Source organism: Narcine bancroftii, chromosome 4, assembly GCF_036971445.1.
Source record: "Narcine bancroftii isolate sNarBan1 chromosome 4, sNarBan1.hap1, whole genome shotgun sequence".
In the NCBI taxonomy this organism is placed as follows: Eukaryota; Metazoa; Chordata; class Chondrichthyes; order Torpediniformes; family Narcinidae; genus Narcine; species Narcine bancroftii.
Genome location: NC_091472.1, coordinates 162,736,961 through 162,761,652, shown reverse-complemented (window position 1 = coordinate 162,761,652; position 24,692 = coordinate 162,736,961).

The following is a 24,692-nucleotide window of genomic DNA, read 5'->3' as shown; positions in this document are numbered from 1 at the left end:
ACCTCTGATTCCCGGCCTCTTATTCCCGGCATCTGAATCCCGGCCTCTGATTCCCGGCCTCTGATTCCCCGCTTCTGATTCTGATTCCCTGCCTCTGATTCCCCATCTCTGATTCCGCACATCTGATTCCCTGCCTCTGATTCCCCACCTCTGATTCCCCATATCTGATTCCCCGCCTCTGTTTCCCCGCCTCTGATTCCCCGCCTCTGTTTCCCCATATCAGATTCCCCGCCTCTGATTCCCAACTATGATTCCCCGCCTCTGATTCCCCAGCTCTGATTCCCCGCCTCTGATTCCCCACATCCGATTCCCCATATCTGATTCCCCGCCTCTGTTTCCCCGCCTTTGATTCCCCGCCTCTGTTTCCCCATATCAGATTCCCCGCCTCTGATTCCCAACTATGATTCCCCGCCTCTGATTCCCCAGCTCTGATTCCCCGCCTCTGATTCCCCAGCTCTGATTCCCCGCCTCTGATTCCCCGCGTTCTATTCCCTGCCTCTGATTCCCCGCCTGTTATTCCCCATCTCTGATTCACCACCTCTGATTCCCCACCTCTGATTCCCCATATCTAATTCCCTGCCTCTGATTCCCCGCATCTGATTCCCCGCCTCTGATTCCCTGCCACTGATTCCCTGCCCCTGATACCCCACCTCTGATTCCCCATATCTGATTCCCTGCCTCTGTTTCCCCGCCTCTGATTCCCCGCCTCTGATTCCCCATATCTGATTCCCCGCCTCTGATTCCCCAAGTCTGATTCCCCGCCTCTGATTCCCCAGCTCTGAATCCCCGCCTCTGATTCCCCGCGTCTGTTTCCCCGCCTCTGATTCCCCGCCTCTGTTTCCCCATATCTAAGTCCCCGACTCTGATTCCCCAACTCTGATTCCCCACCTCTGATTCCCCAGCTCTGATTCCCCGCCTCTGATTCCCCGCATCTGATTCCCTGCATCTGATTCCCAGCCTCTGATTCCCTGCCTCTGATTCCCAACCTCTGATTCCCCGCCTCTGTTTCCCCATATCTGATTCCCCACCTCTGATTCCCCGTGTTTGATTCCCTGCCTCTGATTCCCCGCCTCTGAATACCAGCCTCTGATTCCCCATATCTGATTCCCCGCCTCTGATTCCCTGCCTCTGATTCCCCAGCTCTGATTCCCCGCCTTTGATTCCCCCCGTCTGATTCCCAGCCTCTGAATCCCCGTGTCTGATTTCCTGATTCTGATTCCCCGCCTCTGATTCCCCATCTCTGATTCACCGCCTCTGATTCCCCATCTCTGATTCCCCACCTCTGATTCCCCGTGTCTGATTCCCCGTGTCTGATTCCCTGCCTCTGATTCCACGCCTCTGATTCCCCATATCTGATTCCCTGCCACTGATTCCCCGCCTCTCATTCCCCATCTCTGATTCACCACCTCTGATTCCCGGCCTCTGATTGCCCACCTCTGATTCCCCGCCTCTGATTCGCCAGCTATGATTCCCCCCCTCTGATTCCCCGCGTCTGATTCCCCGCCTCTGATTCCCCAACTCTAATACCCCGCCTCTGATTCCCCAGCTCTGATTCCCCTCCTCTGATTCCCCGCATCTGATTCCCTGCCTCTGATTCCACGCCTCTGATTCCAGGCCTCTGATTCCCAACCTCTGATTCCCCACCTCTGATTCCCAATATCTGATTCCCCGCCTCTGTTTCACCGCCTCTGATTCCCCGCCTCTGTTTCCCCGCCTGTGATTCCCCAGCTCTGATTCCCCGCCTCTGATTCCCCATATCTGATTCCCATCCTCTGATTGCCCACCTCTGATTCCCCGCCTCTGATTCGCCAGCTCTGATTCCCCGCCTCTGATTCCCCGCATCTGATTCCCTGCCTCTGATTCCCCGCCTCTGATTCCCCATCTCTGATTCCCCGCCTGTGATTCCCCAGCTCTGATTCCCCACCTCTGATTCCCCAGCTCTGATTCCCAGCCTCTGATTCCCCGTGTTTGATCCCCTGCCTCTGATTACCTTCCTCTGATTCCCGGCCACTGATATCCCGCTTCTGATTCTGATTCCCTGCCTCTGATTCCCCATCTCTGATTCAACACATCTGAATCCCCGCCTCTGTTTCCACGCCTCTGATTCCCTGCCTCTGATTCCCAACCTCTGATTCCCCACCCCTGATTCCCCATATCTGATTCCCCGCCTCTGTTTCCCTGCCTCTGATTCCCCGCCCCTGTTTCCCCATATCTGATTCCCCGCCTCTGATTCCCCAACTCTGATTCCCCGCCTCTGATTCCCCAGCTCTGATTCCCCGCCTCTGATTCCCCGTGTTTGATTCCGAGCCTCTGATTCCCCGCCTCTGATTCCCCATCTCTGATTCACCGCCTTTGATTCGCCACCTCTGATTCCCCATATCTGATTCCCAACCTCTGATTCCCCGCCTCTGATTCCCCGCCTCTGATTCCCCAACTCTAATACCCCGCCTCTGATTCCCCAGCTCTGATTCCCCTCCTCTGATTCCCCGCATCTGATTCCCTGCCTCTGATTCCCCGCCTCTGATTCCAGGCCTCTGATTCCCAACCTCTGATTCCCCACCTCTGATTCCCCATATCTGATTCCCCGCCTCTGTTTCACCGCCTCTGATTCCCCGCCTCTGTTTCCCCATATCTGATTCCCCGCATCTGATTCCCCAACTCTGATTCCCCGCCTGTGATTCCCCAGCTCTAATTCCCCGCCTCTGATTCCCCATATCTGATTCCCATCCTCTGATTACCCACCTCTGATTCCCCGCCTCTGATTCGCCAGCTCTGATTCCTCGCCTCGGATTCCCCGCATCTGATTCCCTGCCTCTGATTCCCCACCTCTGATTCCCCATATCTGATTCACAACTATGATTCCCCGCCTGTGGTTCCCCAGCTCTGATTCCCCGCCTCTGATTCCCCGCGTTCTATTCCCTGCCTCTGATGCCCCGCCTGTGATTCCCCATCTCTGATTCCCCATCTCTGATTCCCCACCTTTGATTCCCCGTGTCTGATTCCCTGCCTCTGATTCCCCGCCTCTGAATCCCAGCCTCTGATTCCCCATATCTGATTCCCCGCCTCTGATTCCCTGCCTCTGATTCCCCAGCTCTGATTCCCCGCCTTTGATTCCCCCCGTCTGATTCCCAGCCTCTGAATCCCCGTGTCTGATTTCCTGCCTCTGATTCCCCGCCTCTGATTCCCCATCTCTGATTCACCGCCTCTGATTCCCCATCTCTGATTCCCCACCTCTGATTCCCCGTGTCTGATTCCCCGTGTCTGATTCCCTGCCTCTGATTCCACGCCTCTGATTCCCCATATCTGATGCCCTGCCACTGATTCCCCGCCTCTGATTCCCCATATCTGATTCCCCGCCTCTGATTCCCCGCGTTCTATTCCCTGCCTCTGATTCCCCGCCTGTGATTCCCCATCTCTGATTCACCACCTCTGATTCCCCACCTCTGATTCCCCATATCTAATTGCCCGCCAATGTTTGCCCGCCTCTGATTCCCCGCCTCTGTTTCCCCATATCTGATTCCCCGTGTCTGATTCCCTGCCTCGGATTCCCCGCCTCTGATTCCCCGCCTCTGATTCCCTGCCACTGATTCCCTGCCCCTGATACCCCACCTCTGATTCCCCATATCTAATTCCCTGCCTCTGTTTCCCCGCCTCTGATTCCCCGCCTCTGATTCCACGCCTCTGATTCCCCATCTCTGATTCCCCACCGCTGATTCCCCGTGTCTGATTCCCTGCCTCTGATTCCCCGCCTCTGAATCCCAGCCTCTGATTCCCCATATCTGATTCCCCGCCTCTGATTCCCTGCCTCTGATTCCCCAGCTCTGATTCCCCGCCTTTGATTCCCCCCGTCTGATTCCCAGCCTCTGAATCCCCGTGTCTGATTTCCTGCCTCTGATTCCCCGCCTCTGATTCCCCATCTCTGATTCACCGCCTCTGATTCCCCATCTCTGATTCCCCACCTCTGATTCCCCGTGTCTGATTCCCCGTGTCTGATTCCCTGCCTCTGATTCCACGCCTCTGATTCCCCATATCTGATTCCCTGCCACTGATTCCCCGCCTCTGATTCCCCATCTCTGATTCACCACCTCTGATTCCCGGCCTCTGATTGCCCACCTCTGATTCCCCGCCTCTGATTCGCCAGCTATGATTCCCCCCCTCTGATTCCCCGCGTCTGATTCCCCGCCTCTGATTCCCCAACTCTAATACCCCGCCTCTGATTCCCCAGCTCTGATTCCCCTCCTCTGATTCCCCGCATCTGATTCCCTGCCTCTGATTCCCCGCCTCTGATTCCAGGCCTCTGATTCCCAACCTCTGATTCCCCACCTCTGATTCCCCATATCTGATTCCCCGCCTCTGTTTCACCACCTCTGATTCCCCGCCTCTGTTTCCCCATATCTGATTCCCCACCTCTGATTCCCCAACTCTGATTCCCCGCCTGTGATTCCCCAGCTCTAATTCCCCGCCTCTGATTCCCCATATCTGATTCCCATCCTCTGATTGCCCACCTCTGATTCCCCGCCTCTGATTCGCCAGCTCTGATTCCCCGCCTCTGATTCCCTGCATCTGATTCCCTGCCTCTGATTCCCAGCCTCTGATTCCCCATCTCTGATTCCCCGCCTGTGATTCCCCAGCTCTGATTCCCAGCCTCTGATTCCCCGTGTTTGATCCCCTGCCTCTGATTACCTTCCTCTGATTCCCGGCCTCTGATACCCCGCTTCTGATTCTGATTCCCTGCCTCTGATTCCCCATCTCTGATTCACCACATCTAATTCCCTGCCTCTGATTCCACGCCCCTGATTCCCCACCTCTGATTCCCCATATCTGAATCCCCGCCTCTGTTTCCACGCCTCTGATTCCCTGCCTCTGATTCCCAACCTCTGATTCCCCAACCCTGATTCCCCATATCTGATTCCCCGCCTCTGTTTCCCTGCCTCTGATTCTCCGCCCCTGTTTCCCCATATCTGATTCCCCGCCTCTGATTCCCCAACTCTGATTCCCCACCTCTGATTCCCCAGCTCTGATTCCCCGCCTCTGATTCCCCGTGTTTGATTCATTGCCTCTGATTCCCCGCCTCTGATTCCCCATCTCTGATTCACCGCCTTTGATTCGACACCTCTGATTCCCCATATCTGATTCCCCACCTCTGTTACCCCGCCTCTGATTCCCCGCCTCTGATTCCCCATATATCATTCCCCGCCTCTGAATCCCCATCTCTGATTCCCGGACTCTGATTCCCCACCTCTGATTCCCGGCCTCTTATTCCCGGCATCTGAATCCCGGCCTCTGATTCCCGGCCTCTGATTCCCCGCTTCTGATTCTGATTCCCTGCCTCTGATTCCCCATCTCTGATTCCGCACATCTGATTCCCTGCCTCTGATTCCCCACCTCTGATTCCCCATATCTGATTCCCCACCTCTGTTTCCCTGCCTCTGATTCCCCGCCTCTGTTTCCCCATATCTAATTCCCCACCTCTGATGCCCCAACTCTGATACCCCGCCTCTGATTCCCCAGCTCTGATTCCCCGCCTCTGATTCCCCGCATCCGATTCCCCATATCTGATTCCCCGCCTCTGTTTCCCCGCCTTTGATTCCCCGCCTCTGTTTCCCCATATCTGATTCCCCGCCTCTGATTCCCAACTATGATTCCCCGCCTCTGATTCCCCAGCTCTGATTCCCCGCCTCTGATTCCCCGCGTTCTATTCCCTGCCTCTGATTCCCCGCCTGTGATTCCCCATCTCTGATTCACCACCTCTGATTCCCCACCTCTGATTCCCCATATCTAATTCCCCGCCTCTGTTTGCCCGCCTCTGATTCCCCGCCTCTGTTTCCCCATATCTGATTCCCCGTGTCTGATTCCCTGCCTCTGATTCCCCGCCTCAGATTCCCCGCCTCTGATTCCCTGCCACTGATTCCCTGCCCCTGATACCCCACCTCTGATTCCCCATATCTAATTCCCTGCCTCTGTTTCCCCGCCTCTGATTCCCCGCCTCTGATTCCCCGCCTCTGATTCCCCGCCTCTGATTCCCCAACTCTGATTCCCAGTCTCTGATTCCCCAGCTCTGATACCCGCCTCTGATTCCCCGCGTCTGTTTCCCCGCCTCTGATTCCCTGCCTCTGTTTCCCCATATCTAAGTCCCCGACTCTGATTCCCCAACTCTGATTCCCCACCTCTGATTCCCCAGCTCTGATTCCCAGCCTCTGATTCCCCGCATCTGATTCCCTGCATCTGATTCCCAGCCTCTGATTCCCTGCCTCTGATTCCCAACCTCTGATTCCCCACCTCTGATTCCCCATATCTGATTCCCCGCCTCTGCTTCCCCGCCTCTGATTCCCCGCCTCTGTTTCCCCATATCTGATTCCCGGCCTCTGATTCCCCGCCTCTGATTCCCCGCCTCTGATTCCCTGCCTCTGATTCCCCATCTCCGATTCCGCACATCGGATTTCCTGCCTCTGATTCCCCGCCTCTGATTCCCCGCCTCTGATTCCCTGCTTCTGATTCCCAACCTCTGATTCCCCACCTCTGATTCCCCATATCTGATTCCCCGCCTCTGTTTCCCCGCCTCTGATTCCCCGCCTCTGATTCCCCAATTCTGAATCCCCGCCTCTGATTCCCCAGCTCTGATTCCACGCCTCTGATTCCCCGTGTTTGATTCCCTGCCTCTGATTCCCTGCCATGATTCCCCATCTCTGATTCACCGCCTTTAAATCGCCACCTCTGATTCCCCATATCTGATTCCCCTCCTCTGTTTCCCCGCCTCTGATTCCCAACCTCTGATTCCACACCTCTGATTCCCCATATCTGATTCCCCGCCTCTGTTTCCCCGCCTCTGATTCCCCGCCCCTGTTTCCCCATATCTGATTCCCCACCTCTGATTCTCCTACTCTGCTTCCCCACCTCTGATTCCCCAGCTCTGATTCCCCGCCTCTGATTCCCCATTTTTGATTCCCTGCCTCTGATTCCCCGCCTCTGATTCCCCATCTCTGATTCACCGCCTTTGATTTGCCACCTCTGTTTCCCCATATCTGATTCCCCACCTCTGTTTCCCCGCCTCTGATTCCCCGCCTCTGATTCCCCATATCTGATTCCCCGGCTCTGATTGCCCACCTCTGATTCCCCGCCTCCGATTCGCCAGCTCTGATTCCCCGCCTCTGATTCCCCGCATCTGATTCCCTGCCTCTGATTCCCCGCCTCTGATTCCCCATCTCTGATTCACCGCCTTTGATTCGCCACCTCTGATTCCCCATATCTGATTCCCCACCTCTGTTTCCCGGCCTCTGATTCCCCGCCTCTGATTCTCCATATCTCATTCCCCGCCTCTGAATCCCCATCTCTGATTCCCGGACTCTGATTCCCCACCTCTGATTCCCGGCCTCTTATTCCCAGCATCTGATTCCCGGCCTCTGATTCCCGGCCTCTGATTCCCCGCTTCTGATTCTGATTCCCTGCCTCTGATTCCCCATCTCTGATTCCGCACATCTGATTCCCTGCCTCTGATTCCCTACCTCTGATACCCCATATCTGATTCCCCGCCTCTGTTTCCCCGCCTCTGATTCCCCAGCTCTGATTCCCCGCCTCTGATTCCCCGCATCCGATTCCCCATATCTGATTCCCCGCCTCTGTTTCCCCGCCTCTGATTCCCCGCCTCTGTTTCCCCATATCTGATTCCCCGCCTCTGATTCCCAACTATGATTCCCTGCCTCTGATTCCCCAGCTCTGATTCCCTGCCTCTGATTCCCTGCGTTCTATTCCCTGCCTCTGATTCCCCGCCTGTGATTCCCCATCACTGATTCACCACCTCTGATTCCCCACATCTGATTCCCCATATCTAATTCCCCGCCTCTCTTTGCCCGCCTCTGATTCCCCGCCTCTGTTTCCCCATATCTGATTCCCCGTCTCTGAATCCCCAACTCTGATTCCCTGCCTCTGATTCCCCAGCTCTGATTCCCCGCCTTTGATTCCCCCCGTCTGATTCCCAGCCTCTGAATCCCCGTGTCTGATTTCCTGCCTCTGATTCCCCGCCTCTGATTCCCCATCTCTGATTCACCGCCTCTGATTCCCCACCTCTGATTCCCCATCTCTGATTCCGCACATCCGATTCCCTGCCTCTGATTCCCCAACTCTGATTCCCCGCCTCTGATTCCCCATCTCTGATTCCCCACCTCTGATTCCCCGTGTTTGATTCCCTGCCTCTGATTCCCCGCCTCTGAATACCAGCCTCTGATTCCCCATATCTGATTCCCCGCCTCTGATTCCCTGCCTCTGATTCCCCAGCTCTGATTCCCCGCCTTTGATTCCCCCCGTCTGATTCCCAGCCTCTGAATCCCCGTGTCTGATTTCCTGATTCTGATTCCCCGCCTCTGATTCCCCATCTCTGATTCACCGCCTCTGATTCCCCATCTCTGATTCCCCACCTCTGATTCCCCGTGTCTGATTCCCCGTGTCTGATTCCCTGCCTCTGATTCCACGCCTCTGATTCCCCATATCTGATTCCCTGCCACTGATTCCCCGCCTCTGATTCCCCATCTCTGATTCACCACCTCTGATTCCCGGCCTCTGATTGCCCACCTCTGATTCCCCGCCTCTGATTCGCCAGCTATGATTCCCCCCCTCTGATTCCCCGCGTCTGATTCCCCGCCTCTGATTCCCCAACTCTAATACCCCGCCTCTGATTCCCCAGCTCTGATTCCCCTCCTCTGATTCCCCGCATCTGATTCCCTGCCTCTGATTCCACGCCTCTGATTCCAGGCCTCTGATTCCCAACCTCTGATTCCCCACCTCTGATTCCCAATATCTGATTCCCCGCCTCTGTTTCACCGCCTCTGATTCCCCGCCTCTGTTTCCCCGCCTGTGATTCCCCAGCTCTGATTCCCCGCCTCTGATTCCCCATATCTGATTCCCATCCTCTGATTGCCCACCTCTGATTCCCCGCCTCTGATTCGCCAGCTCTGATTCCCCGCCTCTGATTCCCCGCATCTGATTCCCTGCCTCTGATTCCCCGCCTCTGATTCCCCATCTCTGATTCCCCGCCTGTGATTCCCCAGCTCTGATTCCCCACCTCTGATTCCCCAGCTCTGATTCCCAGCCTCTGATTCCCCGTGTTTGATCCCCTGCCTCTGATTACCTTCCTCTGATTCCCGGCCACTGATATCCCGCTTCTGATTCTGATTCCCTGCCTCTGATTCCCCATCTCTGATTCAACACATCTGAATCCCCGCCTCTGTTTCCACGCCTCTGATTCCCTGCCTCTGATTCCCAACCTCTGATTCCCCACCCCTGATTCCCCATATCTGATTCCCCGCCTCTGTTTCCCTGCCTCTGATTCCCCGCCCCTGTTTCCCCATATCTGATTCCCCGCCTCTGATTCCCCAACTCTGATTCCCCGCCTCTGATTCCCCAGCTCTGATTCCCCGCCTCTGATTCCCCGTGTTTGATTCCCAGCCTCTGATTCCCCGCCTCTGATTCCCCATCTCTGATTCACCGCCTTTGATTCGCCACCTCTGATTCCCCATATCTGATTCCCCACCTCTGTTACCCCGCCTCTGATTCCCCGCCTCTGATTCCCCATATATCATTCCCCGCCTCTGAATCCCCATCTCTGATTCCCGGACTCTGATTCCCCACCTCTGATTCCCGGCCTCTTATTCCCGGCATCTGAATCCCGGCCTCTGATTCCCGGCCTCTGATTCCCCGCTTCTGATTCTGATTCCCTGCCTCTGATTCCCCATCTCTGATTCCGCACATCTGATTCCCTGCCTCTGATTCCCCACCTCTGATTCCCCATATCTGATTCCCCGCCTCTGTTTCCCCGCCTCTGATTCCCCGCCTCTGTTTCCCCATATCAGATTCCCCGCCTCTGATTCCCAACTATGATTCCCCGCCTCTGATTCCCCAGCTCTGATTCCCCGCCTCTGATTCCCCACATCCGATTCCCCATATCTGATTCCCCGCCTCTGTTTCCCCGCCTTTGATTCCCCGCCTCTGTTTCCCCATATCAGATTCCCCGCCTCTGATTCCCAACTATGATTCCCCGCCTCTGATTCCCCAGCTCTGATTCCCCGCCTCTGATTCCCCAGCTCTGATTCCCCGCCTCTGATTCCCCGCGTTCTATTCCCTGCCTCTGATTCCCCGCCTGTTATTCCCCATCTCTGATTCACCACCTCTGATTCCCCACCTCTGATTCCCCATATCTAATTCCCTGCCTCTGATTCCCCGCATCTGATTCCCCGCCTCTGATTCCCTGCCACTGATTCCCTGCCCCTGATACCCCACCTCTGATTCCCCATATCTGATTCCCTGCCTCTGTTTCCCCGCCTCTGATTCCCCGCCTCTGATTCCCCATATCTGATTCCCCGCCTCTGATTCCCCAAGTCTGATTCCCCGCCTCTGATTCCCCAGCTCTGAATCCCCGCCTCTGATTCCCCGCGTCTGTTTCCCCGCCTCTGATTCCCCGCCTCTGTTTCCCCATATCTAAGTCCCCGACTCTGATTCCCCAACTCTGATTCCCCACCTCTGATTCCCCAGCTCTGATTCCCCGCCTCTGATTCCCCGCATCTGATTCCCTGCATCTGATTCCCAGCCTCTGATTCCCTGCCTCTGATTCCCAACCTCTGATTCCCCGCCTCTGTTTCCCCATATCTGATTCCCCACCTCTGATTCCCCGTGTTTGATTCCCTGCCTCTGATTCCCCGCCTCTGAATACCAGCCTCTGATTCCCCATATCTGATTCCCCGCCTCTGATTCCCTGCCTCTGATTCCCCAGCTCTGATTCCCCGCCTTTGATTCCCCCCGTCTGATTCCCAGCCTCTGAATCCCCGTGTCTGATTTCCTGATTCTGATTCCCCGCCTCTGATTCCCCATCTCTGATTCACCGCCTCTGATTCCCCATCTCTGATTCCCCACCTCTGATTCCCCGTGTCTGATTCCCCGTGTCTGATTCCCTGCCTCTGATTCCACGCCTCTGATTCCCCATATCTGATTCCCTGCCACTGATTCCCCGCCTCTGATTCCCCATCTCTGATTCACCACCTCTGATTCCCGGCCTCTGATTGCCCACCTCTGATTCCCCGCCTCTGATTCGCCAGCTATGATTCCCCCCCTCTGATTCCCCGCGTCTGATTCCCCGCCTCTGATTCCCCAACTCTAATACCCCGCCTCTGATTCCCCAGCTCTGATTCCCCTCCTCTGATTCCCCGCATCTGATTCCCTGCCTCTGATTCCACGCCTCTGATTCCAGGCCTCTGATTCCCAACCTCTGATTCCCCACCTCTGATTCCCAATATCTGATTCCCCGCCTCTGTTTCACCGCCTCTGATTCCCCGCCTCTGTTTCCCCGCCTGTGATTCCCCAGCTCTGATTCCCCGCCTCTGATTCCCCATATCTGATTCCCATCCTCTGATTGCCCACCTCTGATTCCCCGCCTCTGATTCGCCAGCTCTGATTCCCCGCCTCTGATTCCCCGCATCTGATTCCCTGCCTCTGATTCCCCGCCTCTGATTCCCCATCTCTGATTCCCCGCCTGTGATTCCCCAGCTCTGATTCCCCACCTCTGATTCCCCAGCTCTGATTCCCAGCCTCTGATTCCCCGTGTTTGATCCCCTGCCTCTGATTACCTTCCTCTGATTCCCGGCCACTGATATCCCGCTTCTGATTCTGATTCCCTGCCTCTGATTCCCCATCTCTGATTCAACACATCTGAATCCCCGCCTCTGTTTCCACGCCTCTGATTCCCTGCCTCTGATTCCCAACCTCTGATTCCCCACCCCTGATTCCCCATATCTGATTCCCCGCCTCTGTTTCCCTGCCTCTGATTCCCCGCCCCTGTTTCCCCATATCTGATTCCCCGCCTCTGATTCCCCAACTCTGATTCCCCGCCTCTGATTCCCCAGCTCTGATTCCCCGCCTCTGATTCCCCGTGTTTGATTCCCAGCCTCTGATTCCCCGCCTCTGATTCCCCATCTCTGATTCACCGCCTTTGATTCGCCACCTCTGATTCCCCATATCTGATTCCCAACCTCTGTTACCCCGCCTCTGATTCCCCGCCTCTGATTCCCCATATATCATTCCCCGCCTCTGAATCCCCATCTCTGATTCCCGGACTCTGATTCCCCACCTCTGATTCCCGGCCTCTTATTCCCGGCATCTGAATCCCGGCCTCTGATTCCCGGCCTCTGATTCCCCGCTTCTGATTCTGATTCCCTGCCTCTGATTCCCCATCTCTGATTCCGCACATCTGATTCCCTGCCTCTGATTCCCCACCTCTGATTCCCCATATCTGATTCCCCGCCTCTGTTTCCCCGCCTCTGATTCCCCGCCTCTGTTTCCCCATATCTAATTCCCCACCTCAGATGCCCCAACTCTGATACCCCGCCTCTGATTCCCCAGCTCTGATTCCCCGCCTCTGATTCCCCGCATCCGATTCCCCATATCTGATTCCCCGCCTCTGTTTCCCCGCCTTTGATTCCCCGCCTCTGTTTCCCCATATCAGATTCCCCGCCTCTGATTCCCAACTATGATTCCCCGCCTCTGATTCCCCAGCTCTGATTCCCCGCCTCTGATTCCCCAGCTCTGATTCCCCGCCTCTGATTCCCCGCGTTCTATTCCCTGCCTCTGATTCCCCGCCTGTTATTCCCCATCTCTGATTCACCACCTCTGATTCCCCACCTCTGATTCCCCATATCTAATTCCCTGCCTCTGATTCCCCGCCTCTGATTCCCCGCCTCTGATTCCCTGCCACTGATTCCCTGCCCCTGATACCCCACCTCTGATTCCCCATATCTGATTCCCTGCCTCTGTTTCCCCGCCTCTGATTCCCCGCCTCTGATTCCCCATATCTGATTCCCCGCCTCTGATTCCCCAAGTCTGATTCCCCGCCTCTGATTCCCCAGCTCTGAATCCCCGCCTCTGATTCCCCGCGTCTGTTTCCCCGCCTCTGATTCCCCGCCTCTGTTTCCCCATATCTAAGTCCCCGACTCTGATTCCCCAACTCTGATTCCCCACCTCTGATTCCCCAGCTCTGATTCCCCGCCTCTGATTCCCCGCATCTGATTCCCTGCATCTGATTCCCAGCCTCTGATTCCCTGCCTCTGATTCCCAACCTCTGATTCCCCACCTCTGATTCCCCATATCTGATTCCCCGCCTCTGTTTCCCCGCCTTTGATTCCCCGCCTCTGTTTCCCCATATCTGATTCCCGGCCTCTGATTTTCCGCCTCTGATTCCCCGCCTCTGATTCCCTGCCTCTGATTCCCCATCTCCGATTCCGCACATCGGATTCCCTGCCTCTGATTCCCCGCCTCTGATTCCCCGCCTCTGATTCCCTGCTTCTGATTCCCAACCTCTGATTCCCCACCTCTGATTCCCCATATCTGATTCCCCGCCTCTGTTTCCCCGCCTCTGATTCCCCAACTCTGAATCCCCGCCTCTGATTCCCCAGCTCTGATTCCCCGCCTCTGATTCCCCGTGTTTGATTCCCTGCCTCTGATTCCCTGCCCTGATTCCCCATCTCTGATACACCGCCTTTAATTCGCCACCGCTGATTCCCCATATCTGATTCCCCGCCTCTGTTTCCCCGCCTCTGATTCCCCGCCCCTGTTTCCCCATATCTGATTCCCCACCTCTGATTCTCCTACTCTGCTTCCCCGCCTCTGATTCCCCAGCTCTGATTCCCCGCCTCTGATTCCCCATTTTTGATTCCCTGCCTCTGATTCCCCGCCTCTGATTCCCCATCTCTGATTCACCGCCTTTGATTTGCCACCTCTGTTTCCCCATATCCGAATCCCCACCTCTGTTTCCCCGCCTCTGATTCCCCGCCTCTGATTCCCCATATCTGATTCCCCGGCTCTGATTGCCCACCTCTGATTCCCCGCCTCCGATTCGCCAGCTCTGATTCCCCGCCTCTGATTCCCCGCATCTGATACCCTGCCTCTGATTCCCCGCCTCTGATTCCCCATCTCTGATTCACCGCCTTTGATTCGCCACCTCTGATTCCCCATATCTGATTCCCCACCTCTGTTTCCCGGCCTCTGATTCCCCGCCTCTGATTCTCCATATCTCATTCCCCGCCTCTGAATCCCCATCTCTGATTCCCGGACTCTGATTCCCCACCTCTGATTCCCGGCCTCTTATTCCCAGCATCTAATTCCCGGCCTCTGATTCCCGGCCTCTGATTCCCCGCTTCTGATTCTGATTCCCTGCCTCTGATTCCCCATCTCTGATTCCGCACATCTGATTCCCTGCCTCTGATTCCCTACCTCTGATACCCCATATCTGATTCCCCGCCTCTGTTTCCCCGCCTCTGATTCCCCGCCTCTGTTTCCCTATATCTAATTCCCCACCTCTGATGCCCCAACTCTGATTCCCCGCCTCTGATTCCCCAGCTCTGATTCCCCGCCTCTGATTCCCCGCATCCGATTCCCCATATCTGATTCCCCGCCTCTGTTTCCCCGCTTCTGATTCCCCGCCTCTGTTTCCCCATATCTGATTCCACGCCTCTGATTCCCAACTATGATTCTCTGCCTCTGATTCCCCAGCTCTGATTCCCTGCCTCTGATTCCCTGCGTTCTATTCCCTGCCTCTGATTCCCCGCCTGTGATTCCCCATCACTGATTCACCACCTCTGATTCCCCACATCTGATTCCCCATATCTAATTCCCCGCCTCTCTTTGCCCGCCTCTGATTCCCCGCCTCTGTTTCCCCATATCTGATTCCCCGTCTCTGAATCCCCAACTCTGATTCCCTGCCTCTGATTCCCCAGCTCTGATTCCCCGCCTTTGATTCCCCCCGTCTGATTCCCAGCCTCTGAATCCCCGTGTCTGATTCCGCACATCCGATTCCCTGCCTCTGATTCCCCAACTCTGATTCCCCGCCTCTGATTCCCCATCTCTGATTCCCCACCTCTGATTCCCCGTGTTTGATTCCCTGCCTCTGATTCCCCGCCTCTGAATACCAGCCTCTGATTCCCCATATCTGATTCCCCGCCTCTGATTCCCTGCCTCTGATTCCCCAGCTCTGATTCCCCGCCTTTGATTCCCCCCGTCTGATTCCCAGCCTCTGAATCCCCGTGTCTGATTTCCTGATTCTGATTCCCCGCCTCTGATTCCCCATCTCTGATTCACCGCCTCTGATTCCCCATCTCTGATTCCCCACCTCTGATTCCCCGTGTCTGATTCCCCGTGTCTGATTCCCTGCCTCTGATTCCACGCCTCTGATTCCCCATATCTGATTCCCTGCCACTGATTCCCCGCCTCTGATTCCCCATCTCTGATTCACCACCTCTGATTCCCGGCCTCTGATTGCCCACCTCTGATTCCCCGCCTCTGATTCGCCAGCTATGATTCCCCCCCTCTGATTCCCCGCGTCTGATTCCCCGCCTCTGATTCCCCAACTCTAATACCCCGCCTCTGATTCCCCAGCTCTGATTCCCCGCATCTGATTCCCTGCCTCTGATTCCACGCCTCTGATTCCAGGCCTCTGATTCCCAACCTCTGATTCCCCACCTCTGATTCCCAATATCTGATTCCCCGCCTCTGTTTCACCGCCTCTGATTCCCCGCCTCTGTTTCCCCGCCTGTGATTCCCCAGCTCTGATTCCCCGCCTCTGATTCCCCATATCTGATTCCCATCCTCTGATTGCCCACCTCTGATTCCCCGCCTCTGATTCGCCAGCTCTGATTCCCCGCCTCTGATTCCCCGCATCTGATTCCCTGCCTCTGATTCCCCGCCTCTGATTCCCCATCTCTGATTCCCCGCCTGTGATTCCCCAGCTCTGATTCCCCACCTCTGATTCCCCAGCTCTGATTCCCAGCCTCTGATTCCCCGTGTTTGATCCCCTGCCTCTGATTACCTTCCTCTGATTCCCGGCCACTGATATCCCGCTTCTGATTCTGATTCCCTGCCTCTGATTCCCCATCTCTGATTCAACACATCAGAATCCCCGCCTCTGTTTCCACGCCTCTGATTCCCTGCCTCTGATTCCCAACCTCTGATTCCCCACCCCTGATTCCCCATATCTGATTCCCCGCCTCTGTTTCCCTGCCACTGATTCCCCGCCCCTGTTTCCCCATATCTGATTCCCCGCCTCTGATTCCCCAACTCTGATTCCCCGCCTCTGATTCCCCAGCTCTGATTCCCCGCCTCTGATTCCCCGTGTTTGATTCCCTGCCTCTGATTCCCCGCCTCTGATTCCCCATCTCTGATTCACCACCTTTGATTCGCCACCTCTGATTCCCCATATCTGATTCCCCACCTCTGTTACCCCGCCTCTGATTCCCCGCCTCTGATTCCCCATATATCATTCCCCGCCTCTGAATCCCCATCTCTGATTCCCGGACTCTGATTCCCCACCTCTGATTCCCGGCCTCTTATTCCCGGCATCTGAATCCCGGCCTCTGATTCCCGGCCTCTGATTCCCCGCTTCTGATTCTGATTCCCTGCCTCTGATTCCCCATCTCTGATTCCGCACATCTGATTCCCTGCCTCTGATTCCCCACCTCTGATTCCCCATATCTGATTCCCCGCCTCTGTTTCCCCGCCTCTGATTCCCCGCCTCTGTTTCCCCATATCTAATTCCCCACCTCAGATGCCCCAACTCTGATACCCCGCCTCTGATTCCCCAGCTCTGATTCCCCGCCTCTGATTCCCCGCATCCGATTCCCCATATCTGATTCCCCGCCTCTGTTTCCCCGCCTTTGATTCCCCGCCTCTGTTTCCCCATATCTGATTCCCCGCCTCTGATTCCCAACTATGATTCCCCGCCTCTGATTCCCCAGCTCTGATTCCCCGCCTCTGATTCCCCAGCTCTGATTCCCCGCCTCTGATTCCCCATCTCTGATTCCCTGCCTCTGATTCCCCGCCTGTGATTCCCCATCTCTGATTCACCACCTCTGATTCCCCACCTCTGATTCCCCATATCTAATTCCCTGCCTCTGATTCCCCGCCTCTGATTCCCCGCCTCTGATTCCCTGCCACTGATTCCCTGCCCCTGATACCCCACCTCTGATTCCCCATATCTGATTCCCTGCCTCTGTTTCCCCGCCTCTGATTCCCCGCCTCTGATTCCCCATATCTGATTCCCCGCCTCTGATTCCCCAAGTCTGATTCCCCGCCTCTGATTCCCCAGCTCTGAATCCCCGCCTCTGATTCCCCGCGTCTGTTTCCCCGCCTCTGATTCCCCGCCTCTGTTTCCCCATATCTAAGTCCCCGACTCTGATTCCCCAACTCTGATTCCCCACCTCTGATTCCCCAGCTCTGATTCCCCGCCTCTGATTCCCCGCATCTGATTCCCTGCATCTGATTCCCAGCCTCTGATTCCCTGCCTCTGATTCCCAACCTCTGATTCCCCACCTCTGATTCCCCATATCTGATTCCCCGCCTCTGTTTCCCCGCCTTTGATTCCCCGCCTCTGTTTCCCCATATCTGATTCCCGGCCTCTGATTTTCCGCCTCTGATTCCCTGCCTCTGATTCCCCGCCTGTGATTCCCCATCTCTGATTCACCACCTCTGATTTCCCACCTCTGATTCCCCATATCTAATTCCCCGCCTCTGCTTGCCCGCCTCTCATTCCCCACCTCTGTTTCCCCATATCTGATTCCCCGCCTCTGAATCCCCAACTCTGATTCCCTGCCTCTGATTCACCAGCTCTGATTCCCCGCCTTTGATTCCCCCCGTCTGATTCCCAGCCTCTGAATCCCTGTCTTATTTCCTGCCTCTGATTCCCCGCCTCTGATTCCCCATCTCTGATTCACTGCCTCTGATTCCCCACATCTGATTCCCCATCTCTGATTCCGCACAACCGATTCCCTGCCTCTGATTCCCCGACTCTGATTCCCCACCTCTGATTCCCCGTGTCTGATTCCCTGCCTGTGATTCCCCGCCTCTGATTCCCCATCTCTGATTCCCCACCTCTGATTCCCCGTGTCTGATTCCCTTCCTTTGATTCCCCGCCTCTGATTCCCCGCCTCTGATTCCCTGCCACTGATTCCCCGCCCCTGATTCCCCACCTCTGATTCCCCATATCTTATTCCCCGCCTCTGTTTCCCCCCCTCTGATTCCCAGCCTCTGATTCCCCATATCTAATTCCCCGCCTCTGATTCCCCATATCTGATTCCCCGCCTCTATTTCCCCATATCTGCTTCGCCGCCTCTGATTCCCCAACTCTGACTCCCCGCCTCTGATACCCCAGCTCTGATTTCCCGCCTCTGATTCCCGGCATCCGATTCCCTGCCTCTGATTCCCCGCCTCTGATTCCCCATCTCTGATTCCCCGCCTCTGATTCCCCGTGTCTGATTCCCTGCCTCTGATTCCCCGCCTCTGATTCCCCATATCTGATACCCCGCCTCTGTTTTCCCGCCTCGGATTCCCTGCCTCTGATTCCCCATATCTGATTCCCCGCCTCTGATTCCCCAACTCTGATTCCCCGCCTCTGATTCCCCAGCTCTGAATCCCCGCCTCTGATTCCCCGCGTCTCATTCCCGGCCTCTGATTCCCGGCCTCTGATTCCCCGCTTCTGATTCTGATTCCCTGCCTCTGATTCCCCATCTCTGATTCCGCACATCTGATTCCCTGCCTCTGATTCCCCACCTCTGATTCCCCATATCTGATTCCCCGCCTCTGTTTCCCTGCCTCTGATTCCCAACCTCTGATTCCCCACCTCTGATTCCCCATATCTGATTCCCCGCCTCTGCTTCCCCGCCTCTGATTCCCCGCCTCTGTTTCCCCATATCTGATTCCCGGCCTCTGATTCCCCGCCTCTGATTCCCCGCCTCTGATTCCCTGCCTCTGATTCCCCATCTCCGATTCCGCACATCGGATTTCCTGCCTCTGATTCCCCGCCTCTGATTCCCCGCCTCTGATTCCCTGCTTCTGATACCCAACCTCTGATTCCCCACCTCTGATTCCCCATATCTGATTCCCCGCCTCTGTTTCCCCGCCTCTGATTCCCCGCCTCTGATTCCCCAACTCTGAATCCCCGCCTCTGAATCCCCAGCTCTGATTCCACGCCTCTGATTCCCCGTGTTTGATTCCCTGCCTCTGATTCCCTGCCATGATTCCCCATCTCTGATTCACCGCCTTTAAATCGCCACCTCTGATTCCCCATATCTGATTCCCCTCCTCTGTTTCCCCGCCTCTGATTCCCAACCTCTGATTCCACACCTCTGATTCCCCATATCTGATTCCCCGCCTCTGTTTCCCTGCCTCTGATTCCCCACCCCTGTTTCCCCATATCTGATTCCCCGCCTCTGATTCCCCAACTCTGATTCCCCGCCTCTGATTCCCCAGCTCTGATTCCCCGCCTCTGATTCCCCGTGTTTGATTCCCAGCCTCTGATTCCCCGCCTCTGATTCCCCATCTCTGATTCACCGCCTTTGATTCGCCACCTCTGATTCCCCATATCTTATTCCCCACCTCTGTTACCCCGCCTCTGATTCCCCGCCTCTGATTCCCCATATATCATTCCCCGCCTCTGAATCCCCATCTCTGATTCCCGGACTCTGATTCCCCACCTCTGATTCCCGGCCTCTTATTCCCGGCATCTGAATCCCGACCTCTGATTCCCGGCCTCTGATTCCCCGCTTCTGATTCTGATTCCCTGCCTCTGATTCCCCATCTCTGATTCCGCACATCTGATTCCCTGCCTCTGATTCCCCACCTCTGATTCCCCATATCTGATTCCCCGCCTCTGTTTCCCCGCCTCTGATTCCCCGCCTCTGTTTCCCCATATCAGATTCCCCGCCTCTGATTCCCAACTATGATTCCCCGCCTCTGATTCCCCAGCTCTGATTCCCCGCCTCTGATTCCCCACATCCGATTCCCCATATCTGATTCCCCGCCTCTGTTTCCCCGCCTTTGATTCCCCGCCTCTGTTTCCCCATATCAGATTCCCCGCCTCTGATTCCCAACTATGATTCCCCGCCTCTGATTCCCCAGCTCTGATTCCCCGCCTCTGATTCCCCAGCTCTGATTCCCCGCCTCTGATTCCCCGCGTTCTATTCCCTGCCTCTGATTCCCCGCCTGTTATTCCCCATCTCTGATTCACCACCTCTGATTCCCCACCTCTGATTCCCCATATCTGATTCCCTGCCTCTGATTCCCCGCATCTGATTCCCCGCCTCTGATTCCCTGCCACTGATTCCCTGCCCCTGATACCCCACCTCTGATTCCCCATATCTGATTCCCTGCCTCTGTTTCCCCGCCTCTGATTCCCCGCCTCCGATTCCCCATATCTGATTCCCCGCCTCTGATTCCCCAAGTCTGATTCCCCGCCTCTGATTCCCCAGCTCTGAATCCCCGCCTCTGATTCCCCGCGTCTGTTTCCCCGCCTCTGATTCCCCGCCTCTGTTTCCCCATATCTAAGTCCCCGACTCTGATTCCCCAACTCTGATTCCCCACCTCTGATTCCCCAGCTCTGATTCCCCGCCTCTGATTCCCCGCATCTGATTCCCTGCATCTGATTCCCAGCCTCTGATTCCCTGCCTCTGATTCCCAACCTCTGATTCCCCACCTCTGATTCCCCATATCTGATTCCCCGCCTCTGTTTCCCCGCCTTTGATTCCCCGCCTCTGTTTCCCCATATCTGATTCCCCACCTCTGATTCCCCGTGTTTGATTCCCTGCCTCTGATTCCCCGCCTCTGAATACCAGCCTCTGATTCCCCATATCTGATTCCCCGCCTCTGATTCCCTGCCTCTGATTCACCAGCTCTGATTCCCCGCCTTTGATTCCCCCCGTCTGATTCCCAGCCTCTGAATCCCCGTGTCTGATTTCCTGATTCTGATTCCCCGCCTCTGATTCCCCATCTCTGATTCCGCACATCTGATTCCCTGCCTCTGATTCCCCACCTCTGATTCCCCATATCTGATTCCCCGCCTCTGTTTCCCTGCCTCTGATTCCCAACCTCTGATTCCCCACCTCTGATTCCCCATATCTGATTCCCCGCCTCTGCTTCCCCGCCTCTGATTCCCCGCCTCTGTTTCCCCATATCTGATTCCCGGCCTCTGATTCCCCGCCTCTGATTCCCCGCCTCTGATTCCCTGCCTCTGATTCCCCATCTCCGATTCCGCACATCGGATTTCCTGCCTCTGATTCCCCGCCTCTGATTCCCCGCCTCTGATTCCCTGCTTCTGATTCCCAACCTCTGATTCCCCACCTCTGATTCCCCATATCTGATTCCCCGCCTCTGTTTCCCCGCCTCTGATTCCCCGCCTCTGATTCCCCAACTCTGAATCCCCGCCTCTGAATCCCCAGCTCTGATTCCACGCCTCTGATTCCCCGTGTTTGATTCCCTGCCTCTGATTCCCTGCCATGATTCCCCATCTCTGATTCACCGCCTTTAAATCGCCACCTCTGATTCCCCATATCTGATTCCCCTCCTCTGTTTCCCCGCCTCTGATTCCCAACCTCTGATTCCACACCTCTGATTCCCCATATCTGATTCCCCGCCTCTGTTTCCCTGCCTCTGATTCCCCGCCCCTGTTTCCCCATATCTGATTCCCCGCCTCTGATTCCCCAACTCTGATTCCCCGCCTCTGATTCCCCAGCTCTGATTCCCCGCCTCTGATTCCCCGTGTTTGATTCCCAGCCTCTGATTCCCCGCCTCTGATTCCCCATCTCTGATTCACCGCCTTTGATTCGCCACCTCTGATTCCCCATATCTGATTCCCCACCTCTGTTACCCCGCCTCTGATTCCCCGCCTCTGATTCCCCATATATCATTCCCCGCCTCTGAATCCCCATCTCTGATTCCCGGACTCTGATTCCCCACCTCTGATTCCCGGCCTCTTATTCCCGGCATCTGAATCCCGGCCTCTGATTCCCGGCCTCTGATTCCCCGCTTCTGATTCTGATTCCCTGCCTCTGATTCCCCATCTCTGATTCCGCACATCTGATTCCCTGCCTCTGATTCCCCACCTCTGATTCCCCATATCTGATTCCCCGCCTCTGTTTCCCCGCCTCTGATTCCCCGCCTCTGTTTCCCCATATCAGATTCCCCGCCTCTGATTCCCAACTATGATTCCCCGCCTCTGATTCCCCAGCTCTGATTCCCCGCCTCTGATTCCCCACATCCGATTCCCCATATCTGATTCCCCGCCTCTGTTTCCCCGCCTTTGATTCCCCGCCTCTGTTTCCCCATATCAGATTCCCCGCCTCTGATTCCCAACTATGATTCCCCGCCTCTGATTCCCCAGCTCTGATTCCCCGCCTCTGATTCCCCAGCTCTGATTCCCCGCCTCTGATTCCCCGCGTTCTATTCCCTGCCTCTGATTCCCCGCCTGTTATTCCCCATCTCTGATTCACCACCTCTGATTCCCCACCTCTGATTCCCCATATCTAATTCCCTGCCTCTGATTCCCCGCATCTGATTCCCCGCCTCTGATTCCCTGCCACTGATTCCCTGCCCCTGATACCCCACCTCTGATTCCCCATATCTGATTCCCTGCCTCTGTTTCCCCGCCTCTGATTCCCCGCCTCTGATTCCCCATATCTGATTCCCCGCCTCTGATTCCCCAAGTCTGATTCCCCGCCTCTGATTCCCCAGCTCTGAATCCCCGCCTCTGATTCCCCGCGTCTGTTTCCCCGCCTCTGATTCCCCGCCTCTGTTTCCCCATATCTAAGTCCCCGACTCTGATTCCCCAACTCTGATTCCCCACCTCTGATTCCCCAGCTCTGATTCCCCGCCTCTGATTCCCCGCATCTGATTCCCTGCATCTGATTCCCAGCCTCTGATTCCCTGCCTCTGATTCCCAACCTCTGATTCCCCACCTCTGATTCCCCATATCTGATTCCCCGCCTCTGTTTCCCCGCCTTTGATTCCCCGCCTCTGTTTCCCCATATCTGATTCCCCACCTCTGATTCCCCGTGTTTGATTCCCTGCCTCTGATTCCCCGCCTCTGAATACCAGCCTCTGATTCCCCATATCTGATTCCCCGCCTCTGATTCCCTGCCTCTGATTCCCCAGCTCTGATTCCCCGCCTTTGATTCCCCCCGTCTGATTCCCAGCCTCTGAATCCCCGTGTCTGATTTCCTGATTCTGATTCACCGCCTCTGATTCCCCATCTCTGATTCACCGCCTCTGATTCCCCATCTCTGATTCCCCACCTCTGATTCCCCGTGTCTGATTCCCCGTGTCTGATTCCCTGCCTCTGATTCCACGCCTCTGATTCCCCATATCTGATTCCCTGCCACTGATTCCCCGCCTCTGATTCCCCATCTCTGATTCACCACCTCTGATTCCCGGCCTCTGATTGCCCACCTCTGATTCCCCGCCTCTGATTCGCCAGCTATGATTCCCCCCCTCTGATTCCCCGCGTCTGATTCCCCGCCTCTGATTCCCCAACTCTAATACCCCGCCTCTGATTCCCCAGCTCTGATTCCCCTCCTCTGATTCCCCGCATCTGATTCCCTGCCTCTGATTCCACGCCTCTGATTCCAGGCCTCTGATTCCCAACCTCTGATTCCCCACCTCTGATTCCCAATATCTGATTCCCCGCCTCTGTTTCACCGCCTCTGATTCCCCGCCTCTGTTTCCCCGCCTGTGATTCCCCAGCTCTGATTCCCCGCCTCTGATTCCCCATATCTGATTCCCATCCTCTGATTGCCCACCTCTGATTCCCCGCCTCTGATTCGCCAGCTCTGATTCCCCGCCTCTGATTCCCCGCATCTGATTCCCTGCCTCTGATTCCCCGCCTCTGATTCCCCATCTCTGATTCCCCGCCTGTGATTCCCCAGCTCTGATTCCCCACCTCTGATTCCCCAGCTCTGATTCCCAGCCTCTGATTCCCCGTGTTTGATCCCCTGCCTCTGATTACCTTCCTCTGATTCCCGGCCACTGATATCCCGCTTCTGATTCTGATTCCCTGCCTCTGATTCCCCATCTCTGATTCAACACATCTGAATCCCCGCCTCTGTTTCCACGCCTCTGATTCCCTGCCTCTGATTCCCAACCTCTGATTCCCCACCCCTGATTCCCCATATCTGATTCCCCGCCTCTGTTTCCCTGCCTCTGATTCCCCGCCCCTGTTTCCCCATATCTGATTCCCCGCCTCTGATTCCCCAACTCTGATTCCCCGCCTCTGATTCCCCAGCTCTGATTCCCCGCCTCTGATTCCCCGTGTTTGATTCCCAGCCTCTGATTCCCCGCCTCTGATTCCCCATCTCTGATTCACCGCCTTTGATTCGCCACCTCTGATTCCCCATATCTGATTCCCCACCTCTGTTACCCCGCCTCTGATTCCCCGCCTCTGATTCCCCATATATCATTCCCCGCCTCTGAATCCCCATCTCTGATTCCCGGACTCTGATTCCCCACCTCTGATTCCCGGCCTCTTATTCCCGGCATCTGAATCCCGGCCTCTGATTCCCGGCCTCTGATTCCCCGCTTCTGATTCTGATTCCCTGCCTCTGATTCCCCATCTCTGATTCCGCACATCTGATTCCCTGCCTCTGATTCCCCACCTCTGATTCCCCATATCTGATTCCCCGCCTCTGTTTCCCCGCCTCTGATTCCCCGCCTCTGTTTCCCCATATCTAATTCCCCACCTCAGATGCCCCAACTCTGATACCCCGCCTCTGATTCCCCAGCTCTGATTCCCCGCCTCTGATTCCCCGCATCCGATTCCCCATATCTTATTCCCCGCCTCTGTTTCCCCGCCTTTGATTCCCCGCCTCTGTTTCCCCATATCAGATTCCCCGCCTCTGATTCCC